A 25,703-nucleotide genomic window follows, 5' to 3' on the forward strand; every position below is an offset into this window, starting at 1 on the left:
CTGTAATTCTGTTTCAAGGCTCTTGAAACTTCTGCATATTTAGCATCTCCTTTGTTGAACATAGCTATGCTGCAAACGTTCTCCAAACCAAGCAAATCAGAATGTTAATGCCCATTTATGATGTAGATTCACATTTTGAAACTCTAATATGATGGATTGATTTAATTTGTGACTTCTCCAAGATGACACTTGAGAAATAATTGAATAAACTCTGTAATGATTTACATGATACCTACTTCATGTTTAGAAATCATCCTCACCAAATTAAAATATTGCAATTAAATTATGATTGATAATAATGTGGCATATCATTAAAACCACGTTTGAAGGGCATCTTATTGTATATCTGAGGTCTTCCACAATACAGCTAAAATGACTAAGAGACTAAAATTTCTCAACTATCATAGTAAAATACAAATATATATATATATATAAGAAAATATATATTTATATATATATATATATATATATAAGAAAATTTGGTAAGGGCCAATTGGCATCTAAAGAATATCAAACTAGCATGGGAATAGAGAATGGCCTCTCTGAGTTGTTTTTCTTTCAGAGTTAAAACGGATCTTTGTTAATGAACTGTTAGCAAAATCGAAGCAAGTTGCATAGTAACATAATACAGTCTTTTGAACAAAACTTTAACATGCTTCAGCAGACATCAAATTTCATGAGAACCCATGAAGCCTTCTATTAAACTGCACTCAGACTTGGAGCTGATTCACAGGTCAATTCTACTCTTTCTCACCTCCTTTCTCCCTTTTATATGGGCTGGAACACAAGCTGGTGATCTCCACCCAACAACAACAACAACAAAAAATCCCCTGCACTCACTCTCAATCCTTCAGTGTATTGTAAAAAAAAAACATTTCAAGACATGAACACTCTGGCATAAGTGTGACTAAGCATTGACAATATAGATGATACCTGCTAGAAAAGAAGCCATTTCTATTCCTTGATTCATTTCATAATTGCAAAGAAAAAAGTACCCCAATTAGCATGTTGTAATATTCTAAACATTTTGCAGTGCTGAAAGAAAAAGAAATCCAAGTGCTGAGATAAACAAATTTCTTCGCATTTCTCACCTACATTTCCTTCCAGTTGGTGGGCTGATGAGTGGGCCCTCTCAGGGGTGCTGGCCCTACAGCTAACTTGAACATAGCACCATCAAAGTAAGCTCCCCACACAATTTGCAGGCCTCCAGAATCACTCATTCACTGATGTTTTAAAACAGTTACGTATTCCTCCCGGTTTAGTTTGTATTGGGTCCTGAGCTGCGACTGGGATGAATCTTCAGGATTCCATTCTTCTCTCTTCTCCTCCTCCATCCTTCATGGAGGGATGAAGGGGCATTTGGTTATGCAACTATATTTGACCACCTTTGCTCATTTTCTTCAAATTTAAGACTAATGGCATTTCTACGTATCGATTATTTTATTGGACTATGGTACTCAAAAGCCTGCTTTTGAAAAACTTTCCAATAATGGTGCTATTTCTCTTAAATGCGAGTCATTATTTTTAGTTTCTTCTTCTGACAGGATAATTGATAGTGATAGGAAACTGCTAATTCTGACAGTAAACTGGAGAATTTTCAAGCCACATATGTAAATCCCTGAACTGTGGTTTTCTAGAATTTTCAAAAGCCTGTCCCTAAAATGGAGGTATATGTGCTTCACAACTAGTTATAATTACAAATAGTGTCACTCACATGTTAACTGAATCAGTCTCCCAAAGCCTTAGCAGATGCTCACTTATGTTATGTGCCATGAACACAAAGGACAGCCCATCTGGCACCTCCCAGCTCACAGAAGTTTTTAGTATAAAAGCTGTTGCCCTGACCTGCAGGACTTCAACAGAAACCTGGAGGGGGGAGTGGGGATTGGGAGAGACAAGAGACACAGGAAATGGAGACAAGACAAAAGCCTGATCAAGTCTCGTTTATTAGGGGAATAAACACAGTTAATATAAAGTAAAAAAACCAATCAGAGGAAAGTGTGCGAAGGCAAGACTAGTCTCGCGCCGGAATGCGAATAAGGAAGTGTAGTTGGCCAATCATGAAGCACTACGCAATCTAGTCTGATGCACCTGGTATAGTCTGACAGGTGTGTAAACAGGTAGAGGCATGCTTCACCAGCATCTGGCAGGCGCCATCTTAGCTCAACATGAGGCGAGGCAGGGGGCGTGACCATGAGTCAAGGTGCGTGACCTGCCAGCTCCGGACAAGCTGTGACTGATTTGATATGGGAATAAAAGTACCACTCAATGTTTCCCTGTATGCAAAAAAGCTATAAGTAAGTTGGATAAAAGAAAGACCATTCATACTCTTACCCAAAAGATTCTTTTTTTTAACCATTACTGGGCAAATATTATCTATGGATTCCTTACTCTCAAATCCTGACCATTCATATAAAGGATATTTTATGAATGGAGACAGGTGTGTGGATCACCCCACAGGCATCTGGCTTTGCAATGTGGTTCCACACAGCCCACTGTGCACACAGACCGAAGCTCTAGAGATGCAGTGCACAGCTGACCAAATCTGGACACCTCAATGACAAAGCCCTAGCTCAAGAGGAACTGACCACTTCCTCCTTTGCACCCTGTGTCTCCCCTTTGATGCCCCTCTTCATCTACTGCATGCTACGAAGCACAGCACATCCCATGCCTTGAACTGTCACGTCACCCACCTTATTCAGCAGCCCTGGCTCATCTCCCAATGGTGGCACAGCCCTCCACATAGTTTCAGGCACAAAGGAGGGCAAAGGACTTGATTTAGAAGTGATAATCCAGGAAGATGCATGAAGGACAGTGGCAGAGTTGAATGGGCTATTATGTCGTATTTCTGCACATCCTCCTATACATGGTGAACGGGGCCACCCTTCTCTTTGCTGTCAAGCATAAAATGGGATCACAGGGCAGAGAGGTACGGATGTCTCTAGCAAGGACTAGCAGGCTGGTTACTGTATTTCTAATACATTTACTTCGACATTCTTTGAGGAATACATGGAGAAACCAACAATTGGTTATGTTAGTTTACATGTTCCCTTATTCTCATTACATTAAACGTTTCTGTAAGAAGGGTTTGCTTAGCATCCCCGGAAAAAAAAAAAAAAAAGTGTTCACATTCTTTAGGTCTGACCCATGGTAAGGAGAGGGAGGATTAGAGAGTATAGACTACTGACCATATGGAAGTTTTGAATGATATAAATTCAGAGATTCAGGCCAGCTGAATAAAAATTAAAATGTACATGTAAAAAATGAGTTAGATAATGGGAGGGAGGACAGAGAGAGAGCCAGGAGAGTGGAGAGTCACAATGAGGCAGAGACGGAGACTTTCAGACTAACATGTGGTGTTTCCTATGGAGGGCAAGGTGGTAGGAACGGGAGAAGCTGCGGTCACAGTCTGGACACTGGAAAGGTTTGATTCCAGTATGTTTGTGGAAATGTCTTGTTAGTTCATCAGACCGAGCAAACTTCCATGTGCATCCTTCCCATGTATATTTGTAGGGTTTTTCTCTTGTATGTGTTCATCTGTGTGCTTTCAAGTGGAAGCTTTTAGTGTACACTTTGTTGCATCCATCATAATCGCATCTGTGTATCCTCCACTTCCTTTGGGTATCTAGAGATTCCACAGGTAAAGTTCTCTTCCCGGGCTGCACTACGACTGAAGGGTGATTCTCTTGCAACAATGCTTGAGGGAGGGACACCGAGTTCATTAAAGGGGGTGGTGACATTTCTTCCATATAATAATCTGTTCTCTGTGGTTCAATCCCAGGTTCAATTTTAATTTTTTTCTGTAATATGGGCTTCTCATATGATTCAATTACAGGTACTTGCATGCTACTGTTTGAGTTTTCCATCTCTTCCGACATGGAGACCATGAGCGGCTGCTAGAGGTTGCTGGTGTACATGAAGGGGACGGGCTGCACCACAACAGGCTGGATGACCGGCAGAATGCCCGGGCTCCGGATTCTGTGCCGAGAGAGGGCCACCGCCATCACTGGTGGCATGGACAGCAGCACACTGAAGGGCTGCATGCCTGGGGAAGGGGGTGAGTACTTCTTAATCAGTGGGCTAGACGAAGGCATGCTCAGCCCGGGCAATGCTCTCCTCTGTGTGGATGGGAACTTGAGTGACGAAGGAAGGAAGACAGTGAACCCCGATTGTTCACTGTGAGGTCCACTGGCTCCATCTGTATTCCATGGGACAGGCCCTCCAGGGTCTGGAAGAACTTACCAGGTAACAGTGTGGAGTAAATGACCCCATACTTGTTGGGCTTCATTGACTCCATGTAATTAGATGGGTAGGACACTGAGACAGGGTCCATGGCCTCTTGCTTGACAGGGACTGGGTCAAACATTAGCATTCTTTTAGTTAAACCTTCTAGGGTGTTCTGGCATTTCGCTTTGCGAGGCACGGTGCTGAACACTGACAGTGGGAAATAAAGGCCCAGATCCCACTGCCTGGAGCCCTGCAAGTGCTGTAACATCAGCGGTCCAGTCCGAGCTGTGTTGGCGGCTGCAGTCACAGGGGACAGGGACTGGGACAGGTACACGTGTGGTGCAGCGTGGTTTGGCTTGGCTCGGCAGGCGCTCGAGTTGCACTCCGGCTCGGCCCCGGCTCCATGCGGCTCCGCTCCTGGGCCCCCTCTGGCTCCTGGCACCAAATCTGGGCAGTCACATGATGCCGGTGCCACTCACTCTCCTGTTGTAATTTTGTATATTTGGAGTCCTATAAGCCTCTTGTACTTGGTTTCCATTTCATTCTTCAGATTTGGGAAATTTTCTGATAGTATTTCATTGAATAGATTGTTCATTCCTTTGCTTTGTATCTCTAAGCCTTCCTCAATCCCAAGAATTCTTAAATTTGGCCTTTTCATGATATCCCATAATTCTTGTTGATTCTGTTCATGATTTCTTACCATTTTTTCTGTTTGGTCAACTTTGTTTTCAAGATTAAATATTTTGTCTTCAGTATCTGAGGTTCTGTCTTCCAGGTGTTCTATCCTATTGGTTATGCTTTCTATGGCATTTTTAACTTGGTTTATTGTTTACTTCATTTAAAGGATTTCTGTTTGTTTTTTTCAGTATCTCCACTCTTTATTGAAATGATCTCTTGCTTCCCATATTTGGTCTTTTAACTGTTGATTGGTGTGATCATTTAATGCCTGCATTTGCTCTTTCATCTCCTCCTTCAATGCCTGCATTTGCTCTTTCATCTCCTCATTTGCTTCCCTGATTGTATTAATTATGTATATTCTGAACTCCCTTTCTGACATTTCCTCTGCTGTGCTGTCATTGGGTTTTAGTGATATAGTATGTAGGTTTGTTTGGGACATTTTCTTCCCTTGTTTTTTCATATTGGTCAGATGTCAGTGGGACTCTGAGATATTGCAGATTTCCTCTATTGGCTTATAGTGTCCCTGTAGATTTCCAGTGTATCACCTCCCAGCCTTCAGTAGCCTGAAGTCTTGGAGTAACTTGATAATGCAGTTCTTCTGAAGAAAGCTGCCCCTAGCCCGCTACTGGTTCCAGGGCTTGGAGCTGTCTCTGTGTGGAAAGGCTCTCATTGGGGTCCTGCTCCGAGAAGCTGGCCGTGTGGGAGGAGCTCACCACTGGAGAGTGCAGGGCTGCCTGGGGAAGACACTAGCTTCCCTGCCCTACTCTGATAAGCCGCCCCTATCTGGACCTGTCCACCAGGCCGAGATTCACCGGGTGGGGGAGACTCACCCCATGGCTCTATTTTAGTCCAAGTCTCTCAATGCCTCCCCTTGTTGAATCCTGGGTTCTGGAGCAACTGGAGACGCAGTCACCCTCTAGTCTGCCACTTTGGATCACCCCATGGAAAAAGCCTGCAGCCAGAGGGGGCAGGGCTTCCTGGAGAGGTCTCTGGTTGCTCTGCCCTGGTCTCAGAGGCTGCTTGCACTTCAGAGCTCTCTGATGGCTTTGGGACATGTGGCTGGCTCTGTGTAGAAAGGCTCTCACTGGGAGGTCTGCTCCAAGAAGCTAGCCTAGAAAGGCACTTCCAGGTGGAGGGAGTCGGGCTGCTTGGGGAAGTCCCTGGCTGTCCTGTCCTGGTCCCTGGAACAACCTGCAGGCCAGAGCTCACTGCCCTGTCTCAGGGACTTGGAGCTGGTTCTGTGCAGAAAGGCTCTCACTGGGGGGCCTGCTCTGAGAAGCTAGAGAAACTTGCCTTGTGGGAGGAGCCCACCGCTGGAGTAAGCTTGGCTGCCTGGAGAAGACTCTAGCTGCCCTGCCCTACTCTAATAAGCGGCCCAAACCCAGGCCTGCCACCCGGGCTGAGCTTCACTGGGTGAGGAGAATCACCCCATGGCTCTATTTTAGTCCAAGTCTCTCATTGCCTCCCCTTCTTGAATCCTGGGTTCTTGAGGGACTGGAGATGCAGTCACCCTCTAGTCTGCCATCTTGGATTGCCCCATGGAAAAAGCCTGTAGCCAGAGGGGGCAGGGCCGCCTGGAGAGGTCTCTGGCTGCCCTGCTCTCATCCCAGAAGATGCTTTTGGGTTGGAGCTCTCTGCTGGCTTCCCCAGCATATATTTAATTTTGAAACAGGGTCTCACTACGTTACCTAGCTGATCTCAAACTTGTGATGGCCAGTCCTTCGTATTCTTTGGTGTCACCTGTCTGTACTATCTTATTATTGCTACTCTGACTGCTGTGTTCACATTTAATTTGTGTTGACATTTCTCTCCAAATAGTTGTGAGAAGGTTATCAGTAGCACAAAACATAGCACAGTCACCTGCTGGTGGTGGTCACTCTCTTGAAAAGTAGTGGGTTGAAATTTCCACAATACGTAAACATTCAGGGGAAGAAGGAAAAAGTATAGTTGATTGATTCATTAAACAAATGTTTATTACATTGTAGGATATACTGGGCATGAGGAGAAACAGCAGGTAGAAAGTCTGAAAGGCCCATGTCTTGGAAACCATGTTTTAATAAGCTATATGCAAGATGTAATTAAGGAGTATGAGTAAAAAAAATGAATTCATTTGGTTAGTCACTTATGTTTTACAGAGAGGTTATTAATAGCAACTTGGAAATTATATAAGATTTAATGTTGATAGACTGTCTTAAAATAAATAACAAAATATCAACAAATTAAGCTTTTTATTGAACAATAACCATTTCTAATGTAATGCCCACAATAAAGAAAATGACTGACTAAAATTATGATTACTCTTCTATGGTTTTAAACCTATAAAGGTATTTTTGTTGTAAACTAAGTTTATCTAAACCATTGTAAGTAGGTTGGGTTGTAGCTCAGGGTTAAAGTGCTTACCTAGCATGTGCAGGCCATGGTTTAAATTCCTCGAACAACTGAATATATGTATATACATATATATATATGCTTTTTATTTATATAAATTATAATTTTTGTTTTCTTCATTACTAGGGTATGAACACAGATTACTTTGCCATGAAGCTATATCCCCATCCCTATTTGTTTTTATTGAGTCAGAGTCTCACTAACTTGCCCCCACTGTCTTGAACTTGTAATCCTCATGCCTCAGTTTTCCTATTTGCTAGGATTACAGGCATACACCACCATACCCAGCTTAAATTAATATTTTAAAAGAAATTCAATTTCAGTAAATATTTCCTGACACTGGATAACACTTAGTGTTTTCCATTAATCTCTGAGATAGTTCCTGTCTTCATAAGTTAGTATTCAAGAAATGCATGAAAGAAAGTCAATATTGATATAATATTAATGGTACATATAATATGCTATTGATTCACAGAAGTGCTTCATGTCAAAAGTCAACTCCAAGTCAATATTGGACATATTTATAGAACTTTTGAATTTCATACATGATAAAAAATAGTCAATTTAGAGACACAAATAGCAAAGAGTGATGGTGACAGAAAATTTGTTGTTTGTTTTCAAAGAACAGAGTTCAATCTTGGCCAAAACTTATAATATAAAAAGGATAATAGAAACAAAACCTTGAAAAGCAGTCTGGCAAGTCTGGGGTGGTGATTATAGTGAATGCAGTAGGCAGCAAGGAGACAGAACTCCGTGTTCCTTTTTTAAAGTCACATTTGAATTCCAAATTAAAGGTGATGAAATCCTTGGTCAACAAGCCCATCTTTCCTGGTCAAGTTTTTATCCACAGTAATAAGGCCAGGCACTGAAGTGAAAACTCTCACTATAGATTCCTTCTGTTCTGAAGGGGTTGATAAGCACAGTGATCATGAAGAATTGGGATCAACTGATCTTCAAATAATGTTTTTTTTTAATTCCAGTAAATTGAATAATTTGCTAAAATAATACTAAAAATAGGAGTTATTACAACAAATACATTATTAAGCTAGGGCAGAAACTTTTAAATGAAAAATCCTAAAGCAAAACCTTAGGCTAAATAATGCCAATTCTCTTAGCAAAAAAATAGTGGATAAATCAGTGCATTTTAAATCCTGTATCCTTTCAAGTGGATATTTACAGAAATTATCCAGCACCAAACTTTCTGGACACATTGGCAGTATTATTCACCTTGAAGATCATGGATCTATGACAATGCAGGCCAGGAAGCACAAGTGACTGGACCTCAGGGCTCCCACCTCTGCTTTCAGAACTAACCACAGGTCCATGCATAATGAGCAGCAGGTGTGTTGGCCACACTCTGTTCCTTTCAGTCACCTCAGTAAACCCCCTGTAGGAGTCCACACCTCTGTAGTGTCACACATGCCTTCTCTGTCTGCATCATCCTGTGACCCACTCTTTCCTTTCCTTTCCTTTCCTAGTTCTGCCATGTGTTCACTAGACCCAGAACTTGCTGAGGACTATGACCAGGACACACACACAAAAAAAGACCAGATGATAAAGGAATGCATCACAAAACATTTCTTATATAAACTCAGTTTTATTTCCCTCCAGTAATATTTGTATTTAGACTGCACATAAAAACTCAAGCTAAAATTATTTCAAAGAAATTAATAATAATTTTCCATTACCTATAGGCAAGTTGGACCTCCAGGGTAAGGTATAGCTGAATTTAAAGGCAGGGGTTTCATTTCCCCAGCTTCCCTCCATTACAAATTAAAAGACTGACAGGTGAGATATACCTCTGAAGTTTTAATTTAGGTTTCTATTCCATACCTTTCACCTTTCCCTTAATCCATTTTAGCAGGTGTGTTAGTCAGTTTTCCACAGCTGTGACAAAATAACTGAGGTAAATCAACTTGAAGGAGATAATATTTATTTTGCCTTCTGGTTTCAGAAATATTGTCGTGCTTGGCCCCATTTCACTTGGCCCATGGCAAGGCAGAACATGGCAGTGAGCACAGAGCAGAGTAAAACTGCTCACTTTATGGTGGCCAAAAGGCAGAGAAGCCAGGTGCCCAATATAGCTTTAAAGGGTATACCCTAAAAGTTCAATTTCTTCCAGTTAGGCCCCACCTCTAAAGATTCCACCCCCTCCAATAGACCATGAAGTTGTAAATTCACCAGAGAATTAATTCATTATGAGGTCAGACCCCTAGTGATTCAGTCACCTCCTGAAGACCCCAGCTCTGTGCCCTGCTGCATTAAGGACCAAGTCTTCAAAACAAAGACTTTGGGGACTATCCAGATCCGACCACCTTAGCAGGTAACCGAGTTGTGTGATTTATCACCTGGGAGAAGTTTCCAAGTTTTTGACATGAAAGAAAGCAAACCTTTTATGGTAGTGTCCCCCTATTTCCTCCTCAGCTAGAAATGTAAGAGAAGATTATGGATGCATTGAGTACCAAAACCTCTTTCTGACAAAGGGCTGGAAGATGTGCCCTCTGTCTCCAAGTATGTGAGAAGAACTCAGGAAGATGTGTTGGCTCCAAGCAAGTGAGATTTCAGGAAGATGTGCTGTCCCCAAGCATGTGAGAAGACCTCAATGGGGAGAGATGCTTAGTTCACCTAGGGAGGCAGGACCTTCAGATCTTGGGTTTCTGGCTCTCACCACATTTCTTCATACCCTAATATGAAATGGAATCCACAGAATCTTCAGAAGTGGATTCTCATCACCTGGGATAGTGGGAATTTCACAACATCTGACTCCTGAACAACAAGCCTCTTCCATGATTCGATCATATGTGAGAGCCCAAATCACCCCCCATCCCACTCCTGGCTGTTGAACCCAGGGCCTCACACCTGCCAGTCAAGTTCTGTGACATTGAATTTCTTCCCTTTTTTTATTTTCTTTTGAGACAAGTTCTTGCTGAGTTGCTGAGACTGTCCTCAAATTTGTGATCCTCCTGCCTCAGCCTCCCATATAAATGGAATTACAGGCATATGCCTCCATTCCTGTTCTCTTGCATTTTCTTATGCCATCACATAAGTGAACTTGCCTAGACAAGGCATGCCTGCTTCTGCCCACAACTCATGACCCAGAACTTTTCCAGTGGCTCAGTCTATCTGCAAGAGGACAGGTAATTGTTTATTTTCCAAGAATAAAAGCATGAAATCTCTGGTGGATATTCAAACAAGAAGTCAAGGAGGTTATTTATTTTGGGGATCATTAAACTGAAACACAGATGCACAGGAATGTTCCTTCCCTCTCACTACCTTCATGTTTAATCACAATCTTGGTAAAAACTCTATGAGACACCAAGTAAAAACTGTGCTGAGGGTCAGGAATCTTAAGTTTTGTCACTAAACAGAATCAAAGTAAAATTTAAAAAATTGAAAATATGGTTCAAGATCCTTTCAGTCTAATAACATTAACAGTAAAAAATTAAAAATCATCCATGCACTGTTCATAAATAGACATCTGTCTAACTGAAGACAGGGGCACTCACTTGCAATTCCAGAGACTTGGGAGGTTAAGGCTGAGGAATGCAAGTTTGAGGCCAGCCTCAGCAGTTTAGTGAGACCATAAGCAACTTAGTAAGATCTGTCTCAAAGTTTTCATAAAAGACATGTGGGAGGACTGGGAATGTAGTTCAGTGATAAAGTGCCCCTGAGTTTAATCCCCAGTACCAATAAGAAAATTGTATGGGTTTATCTTACAGCTGTATATCTTAAATACCAGTCAGGAATTAAGAGTCTGAGTGTTTCATACATGCACATTAATGGATTACTGGCATACTGTGAAAATTATTTGTCATGGCTGTAGAGAGAAAGATCATGTTTCATTATAAAACTAACATTTGCAGGCTAGCAGATTCTACTTTGTCTTGTTTCTGAGCTAAATTTCAATTCTGTAACCTGCCTGGTTCTGTTGCCTATCTGAAAATCAAACTGGATTCTGCTCTTTCTCCCATTTTATGAGTTCTTACCAAAATTTCAGTTCTTCTCAATTCCTACTCTATTTGACTAAAATGCTCCAAATATTTACATTTTTTCCACCATGTTCCTGACTTAAACCTTTCAGCCATTGGGCATAGTAGCACATGCCTATCATTCTAGTTACTCAGGTTGCTAAGACAGGGAAATTGCAAGTTTGAGGTCCTCCTGGATAATTTAGTAAGACCCTGTCTCAAGTTGTTTGTTTTCTTTTTATTTGTGTGTGTATGTGTGTGTGTGTGTGTGTGTGTGTGTGTGTGTGTGTGTGTGTGTGTGTGAAAGAAGGTATAGAGTGCTAGGGATGAAGTTCAGTGGCACAGTGCTTACCTACCAGGAATGAAGTTCAATCCCCAGAGCCATAAAAACAAGGAATTAAAAGCTGGTTCTCCATATCTTTCTGGTCTCTAAGTTGTTTTATAGCTGGCCTTTCCCCTGAATCTGAAGAATCCCTGAGAGTTGAGGCTTACTTCTAATCATATCAGAATCATCTGGATCAATGATAGACTGCATGCTCTGTAGTGTTTCCCACATCCTGTGCCCAATTCTCTGTTATTGCCACTGTGGTGAGGAACACAATTCTGGTGAATATGGCATGATTTAGGTTTCCTCAGAGCTGGACAGTGGTTGGTGAGGTGATCAGTTTATTTCACTTTTCCCAGTCTGGCCATCTTCAGAGTCTGATTGTACCACAGCACATCCTTTTTAGTTTGCATTACAGGCTAGATGCTAGAGTTGATGACCTGAAGAGATTTGTTCTTCTTCTCTGCAGCACCATCTTCCTCCCTTAGTTATGGAAGGGTCCCCAACCAACTGCAGCAGCTAACATGGCCAGAGAGCTAGGGGAATAAAAGCTTCATTGCCTTTGAGAATCCATCTTAGTTACTCATTATTTCCTTTCCTTTTTCCCCATATATTTTATTGTCATATTATAATTATACATAATACAGAGGAGTTTTTTTTTTTTTTTTTTTTTCAGTACTGGGCATTAAACCAGGGGTGATTTTCACTGCACTTCTTATATTTTAATTTTATATTTCATTTTTTATTTTGAGACAGGATCTCACTAAGTTGCTTAGGCCCTCATTAAAATGCTAAGTCTGATCTTGAACTTGTGATCCACCTGCCTCAGCCTCCTGAGTCACTGGGATTATAGGTATGCACCAGTAAAACTGGATTCTTTCCTTTTTCCTTTCCTTTCCTTTCTTTCCTTTCATTTCCTTTCCTTTCCTTTCCTTTCCTTTCCTTTCCTTTCCTTTCCTTTCCTTTCTTCTTTTCTGTGGAACTGTATATTGAATCCAGGAGCACTCTACCACTGAGTGCTAGATTTTTATTATTATTAATATTAATTAATTTATTTATTTAAATTGTTCAGGTTGGACTCAAACTTATGATCCTTCTTCCTTAGCCTCCTGAGTAGCTGGGATTCCAGGAATATACCACTGTTGCTGCACCAGTTCAGCTCTTTCTAACTCTGGGTACCTTTGCTAGCATGCCTGGTACCCTGTGCTCCTGGCACAAAGGCCAGTTTATATTTCAGGGCACCTTGGAGCTCCCCCACAGGAAATAACTTCCTCCTGCACACTGCAGATTCCACACTGCTGAATCTCATCTCTTCAGATGTCTTCTTCAACTTCTTCAATAAAGGCTGCCACTTCCCCAGTGTGGTCCTGGGACACGATCCCAGTCTCTCCTTGTTGCAGTTTGGATCTGGAATATCCCCCAAAGGCTCCTGTGTTGAAAGTCGGACTCCCACTGCAGTGATGTTCAGAGGTAGAATTTTGGGGACTCAGATTTATCAGTATATTAATCTATTGATGGAGTCATAGCTGAATGAAATACAGGGAAGTGGAGGGAAACAGGGCATTGAGCTGGCTACAGTGACACACACATGTGATACCAGTGATTTTACAAGCTAAAGCAGGATTATCACAGCACCTTCAGCCTCAGCACCTTAGACTCTGTCTCTATTAAATAATTATTTAATTAATAATCTGGGGGTATAAGTCAGTGGTAAAATACCCCTGAATTCAATCCTAGAACTAAATACAGAAAAAAAAAGAAAAGAACTCAAGGAGAGGGGACTGTTTAAGGGAGTGTGTTTTGTGGGTGTGCCAATGGGGACTATTCCTTGTCCCTGACTTTTTGGTTTCCCAGCTGCTGTGAGCTGAGCAGCTTTGCTATGCTCTCCCATGTTCTTCCTTTCTCTCCTCCTACAGGTCCAGAAGTACTGGAACCAGATAACCATGAACTGAAATCTCTCATCATATCCTCACCTCTGACACTCAAATAATACTTTCCTGTGGCCCCTCACACTCACATAATATCTTCACTTTGCCTATGACACTCATGATATACACCCCTGTGACCACTGACACTCACATAACATTTTCATTATGACTTCTGCCACAATCACAATATTTTCACTGTGACCTTTCAAACTCACAGAGTATCATCAATGGGGCCACTGATACACAAATAATACACTCACTGTGGCCTATACTCACACAAATCACTCACTGTGGCCTTTGAAACTCACAAGACACCTTTACTATGTCCTTTGATTATCACATACTATCCTCACTTGGGGTTTGTCACTGACAAAATATCGTCATGTGGCCTCTGTCTCTCACATTGTTTCCTCACTTTCCCTCTGACACTGACATCATACCTTCATTGTGGACTCTTATGCTCATTAAGTGCCCACAGTTGCCTCTGAATCTCAGAAAACACTCTTACTGTGATATCTGTCATTCCTAATAATATCCTCATTGTGACAATAGGCATTCACATAATACCTCTTGTGGTAACTGACACTCATACAGTATCCTAAATTGGCCTCTGGCCATGATAGAATATCCTCAATATGACCTCTGACACTTAGTAACCCACTGTGATCTCTAACACTCATAATGTCTTCCATGTGGTTTTTGACATTCATAATTTCTTCACTCTTGCCTCTGTTCTTCACAGAATATCCTAATTCTGGCCTTTGAATTTCACAAAAATCCTAATTCTAGGCTCTGGCAATCACATAATTCCCTCCCTGTAACCTCTGACACTGACATATTACCTTCATTGTGGACTCTCACACTCATAATGCCCACACTGTTGCCTTTGAAACTAACAAAGTACACTTAATGTAACCTGTGACATTCATGTAATTCCTTTGGTTTGACCACAGACACTCACATAATACTCTCTTGTGGCCACTGACTCTCATAATAATAATCTCACAGTTACCCCTGACCTGCATATGATATCCTCATTTGGCAACTTACACTCAAATAAAACCCTCACTGTGGTCTAAGACACATAATATCTTCAATGATGCTTCTAATACTTATATGATAACAAAACTGTGACCTCTAATAATCACAAACTACACTCACTGTGGCCTCTAACACATATAGTATCCTGAATTTGACCTCTGATTTATTACACTCTCACTGTGACCTACCTCATTCACATGCCATTGATATGGCCTCTGATGCTCATTTTAATTACCCACTATTTCCTCTGAAACTCACATAATAACTTTACTGTACCTTGTGAGTATCATTTAATATCCTCACATAGGCTTTGAAACTGGCATTATATCCACCTATGGCCTCTTATACTCACACAGTACCCTTCCCTGGCCTCTGACAGATATAATACCCTCACTGTGTATCCTGACAATGATAGAATACCTACACTGTGAGCTCTAACACATAATATTTTAACTTGGCCTCTAAAACTAACAATATTCTCATTGTTACCTCATAAAGTCATATAGTATCCTCTCTGTGGCCTCTAACACTGATATTATATACTCAATGTGACCATGAAAATTCATAATTACCTCACTATTTTAGTCAGTTACTTTGGTGCCATGACTAAAAGGATCTAACCAGCACAATTGTAGAGGATGAAAGGTTTATTTTGGGGGCCGATGGTTTCAGAGGTCTCTGCAATAGATCTTCAGGGATCAAGGGGAGGCAGAACACCATGGCAGGAAAGTGTGGCCCAGGGAAGCAGCTCACATTATGAACAGGAAGCACAGAGAAGGGTCTCCACTTGCCAGATACAAATACATGCCCCAAAGCCAAGCCCCAATTTCCACCTCCTGCAGTCACACCTTCCCACTCCAGTTTCCTCTCAGCTAATCCCTATCAGGGAATTAAATCACTAATTGGTTTAAGACTCTCACAACCCAATTATTTCTCCACAGAATATTCTTGTATTGTGTCACATGTGAGCTTTTAGGGGACACCTCACATCCAAACCATAACATTCCACCCCTGGCCCCCAAAACTTCACAATGTAAAATACATTTTGTCCATTTCCAAGAGTCCCCATAATAGTAACAGTTCTGAGATTGCTCAAAGTTCAAGTCCAAATTCTTCCCTAAGGCTCAAGGCTATCTTGTATTTTCAGCTTCTACAAAATTGAAAGAAATCTACAAGTATTCAACATATAATGGTATGGAGGAAATATTTCCATTTACAAAATTAGGGCCATAGAAAGAAGGGATAGGACCAAAACAAGACTGAAATCCAGCTAGGCAAATAAGTCCTGAAACTCCACATCTGTCATCTGGGGAACAAGGCATCATGATGCTCTCTTAAAAGGGATTGTATAGTTCCCCCATCCCATGGCCTTTTAGGTACAGCCCAAATAGACTTGTGCCTTGAGTCTACTGGATTCCTGCAGATTTCCTAGGATGATGTCACAAGTTACTGGCATTCTTAATCCTGGGGATCTCCACTGTAGCTTTGACTTCCTCATCATATCTCTAAACTTTGATTTCTCAGGGGTGACTTCAGGGACTCTGATGCTGCTGCACTTTTGAAAGTTTCCCAGACCTTCCTTTGAAATCTTGGTGGAAGCCCCCATAAGCCCCTAATTCCAGCTTCAGGCATTCCTGCAGAACCAGCACCTCATGGTTGATGCCGAAATCTGCCACCATCTTGAGCAATAGTCAAGTCTACAGGGACCCTTACTGTGGCAGTCTCTGAGTGTTTGGGTGGCTGAGCACATTGAAAAACCTTCCTAGGCCCCCTTGTGCAAGTAGGGTGTCTCACTGGTCTCTTAAAAGAATTTTCAACTTTACTCCCTTGACACTGTGATGGGTGTTGTGTTGCCAACTCCTGAAATGCCCTCAAGCCATCTTTCTTATTGTCTTTAGGCAAAGTCTTTAGCACTTCTTTAGGGGAAGTAATGTCTTTAACAACTGTGACTTCCTTAGCCCTAGCTTTAATCCAATCTTTCAAGTCCCAATTTTTTAAATCTTTCTGTTCTGCTTTCTGCTCCTGAATATCACAATAAACTTGGCTAAAAAGTGCCAGCAATATCCATGCCATAATTTAGAAATGATTTGGGCTGCAATGTCTGAATAATTCTTAGAGTTGTATAAGTCATAGAAAATATTGGGGCCATAGAAGCTAGAAAGGCCATAAAGAATACACACATAATAGATGTTACAGAGATAATAGAGGTTACAAGATGACAGAGGCACAGGGAATGTACGATATTCTTTTCATAGAGGTTATGCATTCCATGGAGTTTATACAGGTCAGGTCCATCAGGACATAAGGGTTACACAGTTTATTCCGTTTACACAGTTCATAGTGTTAACTGAGGTCATCAAAGAGTTTTCAAGGTTCTACAGGTCAAAGAGACTATTCAGACAATTTAAGCCTTGCAAGCCCTAGATGCTATGTGGGTCATACAGGTTGAGATTTTCAAAAGGGTTACTCAGTTCATAGGGATCCCTCAGGTCATAGTAAGTATGCAGGCAATAGAGGCTACTCCGGTTATGGGGGCAATTCAAGTTGTAGAGGATATACAGGTTATAGATGTCTCTTAGGAAATAGAGGTAAATAGGACCATACAGGCAACATATAGAATAGTAGCTTCTAAGTTCACTTAGGCCTTTAAAGTCACAGATGATACTCTAGTCTTATAGGCTCCTGAGGTTATAAAATATATGCAGATATAAAGGGTATTAGTAATAGAGTACACTCAGGACATAAAATCTTCATAGAACAAAAGATCATCAGATCAAGAGGGTATGCAGGTAATAGAGATCATTCAGACAAAAGAGGATATGCAAATCATAGAAGTTATGCAAGGACTAGAGGTTATGTTGGTCTGGAAGTTATGCAACCCATAGGGCTACTAAGGTTATTTAAGTTGCTCAGGTCATAGCAACTACTCAGCTCATAGTGTGACCTTTGAAGTTATCAAGGCTACTCAGGCTATAACTACAGCATAGGTCATATAGGCTACTCAGGCCAAAGAAGTTAAAGAGATTACAGAGTCTATACAGGTTACAGACACTATGCATATCACAGATGTTATACCAGTTATAGATACTACTCAGTACCAAGAAGCAACCTATTCATAAAGTATTCTCATGCTACAGAAGCAGACATGTCAAAAAACCCAATTATGAGTCATCCTCTGACCCAGGGCCAAAGAAGGGGAAACCCTTTTCACCTGTAGATGCATATGTCTACTTCACAAATGTTTCAGATTCAAACAGAAACTCTTCCCACAAATCCTTTCATGCCACTAGAGGGAATGCATGGATAGATATGATTACTACTGAGGATGCTCATGTAAAATCTCTCTGGGGAAGTTTATAATGAAAGGGGAAATGCAGGATTTGTTTCCACTATCATCACAGCATGTTTACCTATTACTGAAACTAGACCAAAGTTAACCCTTTTTTTAAATGAACAGCCAATCACAGGGTTATTGGAAACCAGTGCTGATGTTGAAGCCAGAATTAGGGACAGGGAGTTAGCGTAGAAATAGGGGAGTGGGTCAGATCTGGGAAATGGGGCCCATGAAAGCCATCTGTCTCTGGAAGTTGGAGACTGCCTGGGAGAATGGAATGTTAAGGACCTGCAGAGCTATTGATTACCAAATTTACCTGCCCTTGTCAGGGACAACAGGCAAGGATATGCTAATTAATGCACCCTGGGCCCTTACCTGCCTGAATCACCTTGGCCCTCACCCTGACCATCACCTCTCATGTTATGCAAAACTGGGCCTAATTACATGGAAAGGAAGAAAAGAGATAAGGGGGAAAGAATGGAAGAAAAAAACCTATAAAAAGGACAAGATTTGCTCAATTAAATGGATTCCACTTTTGGGTCCCCTTCTTCCACCCAGGAGAAGTCTGCTTTTACTTTTCTTTAATAAAGCTTCTTACTTTCTATTCTACACTTGCCTTGGCATGCTTCTCTGGTGTTATACTCCAACACCTGAGGAAGCAGGATTCATTACCAGTAAACAGCACTATCAATGTTGAAAATTTATCTGTCTCAATATGGCCTCATGTATGGCCCTTACAAAGGGCCACCCTGGGGCATAGGAGGCCATAATGTACAAGTGCCTAAATGTTCTCTATGGTTACAATGCTCTGCCCCTTCCAACCCACTGCAAGTTATTACTCATATTCAACTGTACATACACAATTGCAAATGTCTGTCAAATTGCCTTTTCTGTAGAGACCTCTGTGGTTCTGACTGCCTTGACATGAAAATGGAAGGTTACCACTCCTGTCTTGGTAGAAAAAATGGCCATTGTCTAAAGAAAAGTTGGAAATCCTGGAGGTCCTCATTCAAGAACAGTTATAATTAGGACATATTGAACCCTCTACCTGTAAGGCCCCCAAAAAGGAAACCCCAACTCTGTCCCATGGATGGACGGCAACCCCAATCAACCACAGGAGGCGTCACTTGGTGCAAACCGCAAGAGGTGTTTATTCCAGCGCTCTGGGACCCAACTCCAGGAGTCGAGTCCCTAGCAGAAAATCTTGTAGGTTTATAAAGGCAGAAACCACACATCGGGAGGGGTCACATATGAAGGGGGGAAAAGGGGGGACAAAGCTGCTGGGAAATTTCAAAGGGGGTTCTGGGTTTGCTGATAACATACAACATGTTTCACAATGTTTTACAACAGGGCGTAGATTCTGGTCAATAGTTTCTGGTAATCATTCTGTTTGATCACTATCTGGGTATCTGGCTCAATTTACCCTTTTATTCTCTGTTTGGGGCTGTTTCTTGGAACAGCTTTAAGGGCTTTGTTTTCATTCCTGGGAGGGTGACCTTAGGGAGTTGAGATGACTGGGAGGGTGACCTTAGGGAGTTAAGATAACTGGGAGGGTGACCTCAGACAGCTTAAAAAAAGGTCCATTCTTTCATTCCCCCATTTTCTTTTCTGGTAAGTTCTAGTCATGGAACTTCTGTCTCTATATACTCTTCTCCAAAGCTATTTCCTTGGCGGAGGGACTGGTATTATTGCCTGAGCATTAGTACCTGTACAGCACTTACTCTTTCCCTGATGAAGGTGACTAGGCGATTTCAGGCAGGCAAGAGCCGAGGGGGCGGGCCACCAATTAGCAGCCCCTTGTTTGCAGTCCTTGATAAACAGTCCTTGATAAAGGCAGGTAAATTTGGTAATCAATGGCCTCCGGAGATCCTTGACATTCCATTCTTCCAGGGGCAGTCTCCAACTTGCAGAGGCAGATGACCTCATGGCTTCATTTCCTTGATTTGACCCGATCCCCTATTTCTACACTAACTACCTATTCCCAATTCTGGCTTCATTCCCCCCTCTAATCTTAGGAACTCCATGCTGCTGGGGAAAGTGGTCAATGACCACTCTAGCTTCTTCGAGCTGGAAGTGGGTGGCGTGGGGCAAGCAGCTTGGAGTTCCTTTTCTAAAAATCGGGTCAATCAAGGGATCCCAGGAAGAAGCCTGGTTGGGGTAAAGCAGGTTGTAAAGTCATCTGGGGGTGGGTGCTTCTATGATAGAAGAACAAAAAGACATGAGTACTGAAATGAGATTAGTACAAAGTAAATGTTGCAGCATCTGAAACATGCCACTGAATATCATGAAAATGACAGAAGTTAATCTCTCACCAGGAGGTGGAAGAACTGAGAAATTGTTCCCATAACTAGGCCTAGCAAAGACTGGAGAGAACAAGGCCTTTATTTGGGGACTTTAACATTGCCATAGATGTCCCCAAAAAATATAGTTAAGCTACTTAATGTCATCTGATTTTGTAAAATATCCCTTTATTGGTAAAACCTATGTTTAGTAGAGATCTCTATACTTCTGTTACTTAGAAATAGATAATCATACTGCCTAACATAGATTAAGTCTACCTGTGTAGCTTAGGAAGTTCTGCAGGCCTTAAACTGACTAAAAACTTCTGACTCTGGCAGTTTCTCTGATAGTTATCAGGCTACATCTTAAGTTACATTTAACTATTATTTCCTTTAAATGCCCAAGAATGGCTATATTTTGGTTTTAACTGTTTTGCTGGGTATCTAAGATCAAGCTGGTCAAATTGACCTGGTTCCTGTCTTGTTAAAGAGTCAGCTGAGTCCCACAGGGGTCACTCATACAGAACTTAAGAGCGGCTCCTTAGCTCCACCAGTGACTTTGGTTAGGCAGGGTCTCTTGATGGGGTGACTTCCTTTAGAAACATCAAAGGATGTTTCCCCTTTTCCATGACCCTCCTCTGCAGCAGATGCACTGGATGATTTTTCATCCTCTAGTCTCAACAATCTCCTTGATCAGGAGGTTGTGTGACCCAGAGTTGCAACGCTCCTTAGAGAAGTTCTCTTATTCCCTGGGTTCAGGCTAATGTTGAGGGCAAGACCCAAATATGGACTTTTCTTGACCTCTGTATTTAACTCCAATTTCTAAGTACTCTTTATAAGTTTAAGATTACCATTACAGACAAGTTTAATCTGGAGGATAGCAGAGCTTAATAAATTCCTTGCTTTAAAAACTTGTGGTCCTGAAAAATATGAACACATTTAATATACAACTAGTGACCATTTCACAAATACCTTGACATTTTTATCTTACCAAATTGAGTTTTTAAAGAGAAATGTAGACTTTGTAACAAAGTACAATACTCTATAATAGTTGCTTAATCATAATTGTATACACCCCAATTTTTAAGACTAATTGTTCTAAAGAATAAAACTTAATAGACACAAAGTTAAGAGTAAATTAGTGTTTCAAATCCTTGTCATTTTACCATGTCATTCTACCATATAGATTACACTTTGGTTTATATCAGAACATTAGTATTTCACCTTAGGAAAAACCTTCAATAGTTTTAGCTGTCTCACATACATATAACCAACTTAGTTACACAGAAACTTGTTGAAACTTGCCCTTTACTTACACAGACTTTCTTAGCACTTACTTAGACCCTCATGTATTTCATCACACAAGCACTTTCTTACCCAGAAACATTTCCTTTTTCCTTTTACTAAATATATTTCCATACCCAGAACCTTTTATTTTCTCTTTCCTATTCGTTGACCCCTTTTTGTTCACATTCTGAAACAACTCTTATGAAATTTCTGAATTTAGATAAATCACTCTATTTTAATAAGATTAAATATTCTGTTGTTTATAGTACTCCAATTGAAACACTGTGAGAGGGGAGATGGTAACATTAAAACCAAATCTAAGAGCTCCTTGGAGCTTAGCAGATGGAACACTCACCCTCCAGGTTGGGGTTTTACCTGTTAGGACATAACTCTTAATAACCTAGTTTTTAGTAATGACACAAAGCAATTTTAAACACTTTTATTTACCAACCTATGAAAACTCCAATAATGTTTAAGTATGATACCCCATGGAATTTAAGGAGTTAAAAGTACTAGATGTTATTTAACAATTAACATTTTAACTTTGTAAATTAATCAGATGTCTCTACAAACACATTAGAGTAATCCCATACATGTTAACTCTAATTCACTTATTCTGTAAAAACCAAGATATCAGACAAGTGTCCTGTACAGTATTTGCTGTCTCTTTCCTGTCGAAGAAAAGTCCTAGAAACAATTGATACTAGACACTTTATTAACATCAATATTTTATTAGCTTGACTACCTAGAGACTTGTGAGTTATTTTCAAAGACATTTTGCTTTTATTAGTTTACCCAATTTGAACCTTTTTAAATCACGTAAATTAAAAGTAGCTGGATCCACTTTTAAATCTTAATTTTAGGAGCGCTCAGTTTTGATACAGACAAAACATGACATCAGACAGCACAACATACAAATAACACAAAATCAAGCCCTTGTAACTTTATAGGTGAATCTCCATTGCAATGTAACAGATGTTCAAAAATTCTAGTTGAATAAAAAATAGAACTGATCAAAAAATCATGAGCTCAAAAAAACATATAATTAAAAATATAGCATTTACTTTGCTGGAGTTTTAAAGACTCTTTTTACCTTTTCTTTCCCTGGGTTTGAGACTGGTCTCCTACTGAGCCTTTAGGCTTCTTTTATTTTTATTTCAATGTAAGCCTGGACTGAGATCTGGAAGGATCTAACAGGTTTTAACAGAAACTCTGTGTCTAAGGCATTTTAGCCATCTCATCCAGACAGGTTAGATGTTGAAATTATGAGACTTATTTCTCATTACTTTTGAGACTGAGGCTACTTTGCTAAGTTACCCTTCAGGGCTGTCGGGAGGGGGAATCCAGAGAAGGAACCTTTGGGGTCCAACTGAGAGTAGCCCAGGCCGAGAACCCCGCAGTTGTTCCAACCCTTCCTCTGCCTCCGCCACAAACACACAACAGAACCAGATACAGACGGGCGCCAATCTCTGATCCACCAATTGAACCCCATCAGCGCCCTTACCGACGGAGACTACCAGGCGTCCCTGGCTCTCCTTCCACCCTTAGGGCGTCCCCCAGGGCCACAACCTGTGGCCCCCCAGGCATGTCTACCGGCCACTGTCAGGCCACTCTCACGAGTCACCGAACGGCTGCCACCGAAACCGAAAGCACGCTCGCAGAACCAGACCAACTAACAAAACACAAGACAAAGACAGACAACTTTGGGGTACCCCTTCTTACCTCCAAGGTCGACTCCACGGATGAGGGGGGGCCATCTTATCCTGGACGAGCCCCCAATTGTAAGGCCCCCAAAAAGGAAACCCCAACTCTGTCCCATGGATGGACGGCAACCCCAATCAACCACAGGAGGCGTCACTTGGTGCAAACCGCAAGAGGTGTTTATTCCAGCGCTCTGGGACCCAACTCCAGGAGTCGAGTCCCTAGCAGAAAATCTTGTAGGTTTATAAAGGCAGAAACCACACATTGAGAGGGGTCACATATGAAAGGAGAAAAAGGGGGGACAAAGCTGCTGGGAAATTTCAAAAGGGGGTCTGGGTTTGCTGATAACATACAACATGTTTCACAATGTTTTACAACAGGGCGTAGATTCTGGTCAATAGTTTCTGGTAATCATTTTGTTTAATCACTATCTGGGTATCTGGCTCAATTTACCCTTTTATTCTCTGTTTGGGGCTGTTTCTTGGAACAGCTTTAAGGGCTTTGTTTCCATTCCTGGGAGGGTGACCTTAGGGAGTTGAGATGACTGGGAGGGTGACCTTAGGGAGTTAAGATAACTGGGAGGGTGACCTCAGACAGCTTAAAAAAGTGTCCATTCTTTCATACCAATCCATGGAATTACACCAATTTTTGTCATAAAGAAGAAATCAGGGAAAGGAAGATTATTATAAAATTTAATATAAATTAATAAATGTATACAACCTATGGGTTCACTTCAATGTGGATTTCCTAACTCTAATCTAATCCCTCAGGATATTTCCTTCTATGTAATAGACATAAAAGATTTTTTTTGACTACTCCTATCTTTTCTGATAATTGAGGTACATTTACATTCACAGTGCCTGTATTCAATTATCATAAACCTGTTGATCGATATCAATGGACATTTCTTCTTAAGGTATGTTAAATAGCCTAACATTATGTCAAGATATTGTGAATAAGGCTCTTCAGCCTTTCTGACAATTATTCCCACTTATTCTTATTTATCATTATATGGATGATATTTTCATTGCTGGGCCAATACTTAACAGACGATTCTTTAACTAAATTGCAACACATTGTATTACAACCTGACCTACATATGGCCACAGAAAAAAATCCAATGACAACTCCCTATTAAGTATTTGGGACACAAAATACTCCAATGTTACTCATATTTCAAAATTGACTCTTTCTTCCACATTTCCTCAGTTCATTTGCATCAATTTTTAGGGCATTTAAATTGGGCCCAACCATATATTCCTTTAACTACTGTTATGCTGTCATCCTTTTTTCAGATGTTAAAAAAGCAGCATAATCCTACTAGCTTTTTGCAATTAACTCCTGCACTGCCTACAGCTCTTTGGTGTGTTACTGAGAAATTATCTACAGTCCTTATAGATAGAGTCCCAACGCTCAATGTTCCTTTGTCTCTAATAATCTTTACTGGAAAGGCTTATGCCTTCACTGCAGTTGTTACCATTTATAATCAAAGCTTGAGTATAATAGTGTGGTTATACTCTTCTCAATTTTCAGGAAGAAATGTTCTCCCTTATGCTGATATGTATGTTCAATTGATCTCAGTCGCAATTGCATTTTATCACTTACATCTGTCTCTTACATTTGATCTTATAGGAACAGATGTTCATGTACTTTATTTTATGGAAAGATTTTACATTTACAATATATACAGTTTTCTTTATCAAGCTATCTTAACAGATTTTTTAGCTCCTATTGCTTTCCATGCACTTTTGGATGAACAACTTTACTTATTGTGTCAAGTCTCTCATGCTCCTTGTATAAAATTCTCTATTCTGATTTCCAATGGGATTACTGTCTATAATGATGGAGGAAAACAATGGGGTGTAATATTTATATTCATTGATAAAAAAAAGACAGATTGTTACACATTGTCTCAAGCTTCTCCTCAGGGGGGTAAATTAACTGCAATTACTTTAGCTCTTTGTATGTCTTCCATTGCCTTAAACATCATTACAGATTCTCAGTATATAGCCAAACTGATGCCTCATATTTTCTCTGCATTTTTGTCACCTTATTTGGACTCTCCATTTGTTATGCCTGTTTATCACTCTTCAATCTCTTTTACAGGATCATACAGCTACAATATTTCTTGCTCACATATGTAGCCACACTAAGATTCCTGGACCAATCACTGAAGGAAATGCTCATGTTGATGGTGCTATGAAATCCTTTTATTCTCTTTTCAGATGCTGTGGAATCACACAATTTTTTCATCAAAATGCTCATTCTTTGATGAAAGACTTTTCTATTTTCTCTCAACAGACCTGTTTCATCATTAATAATTTATCTCATTTCATACCCTTTTGTTCTACTTGGGAAAAGATAAACCCTCGAGGTTTAGATTCTAATGGACTTTGGTAGATGGATGTAACTTAGTTTTCTCCTTTCTACCCCTACTCTTTCTTACATGTGACCATAGATACATCCTCCAATGCACATTGTTCAGAGAAGGTCTTAGCCTATATCTATCTTGTGCTCCTCTTCATTGCCACCAAGGTAAACCTCATC

The 25,703-nt window shown here is 40.7% G+C and overlaps 1 pseudogene across 1 annotated transcript; it reads right to left on the reverse strand.

Annotated features, from left to right (window-relative positions):
* Positions 1-2,496: 2,496 nt before the first annotated feature.
* Positions 2,497-4,413, reverse strand: LOC306652441 (Krueppel-like factor 3; annotated as a pseudogene). The gene has a single exon. The product of its transcript is annotated as a Krueppel-like factor 3 (transcript).
* Positions 4,414-25,703: the final 21,290 nt, after the last annotated feature.

Source organism: Sciurus vulgaris (assembly GCF_902686455.1).
Source record: "Sciurus vulgaris genome assembly, contig: HiC_scaffold_220_arrow_ctg1, whole genome shotgun sequence".
Classification (NCBI taxonomy): Eukaryota; Metazoa; Chordata; class Mammalia; order Rodentia; family Sciuridae; genus Sciurus; species Sciurus vulgaris.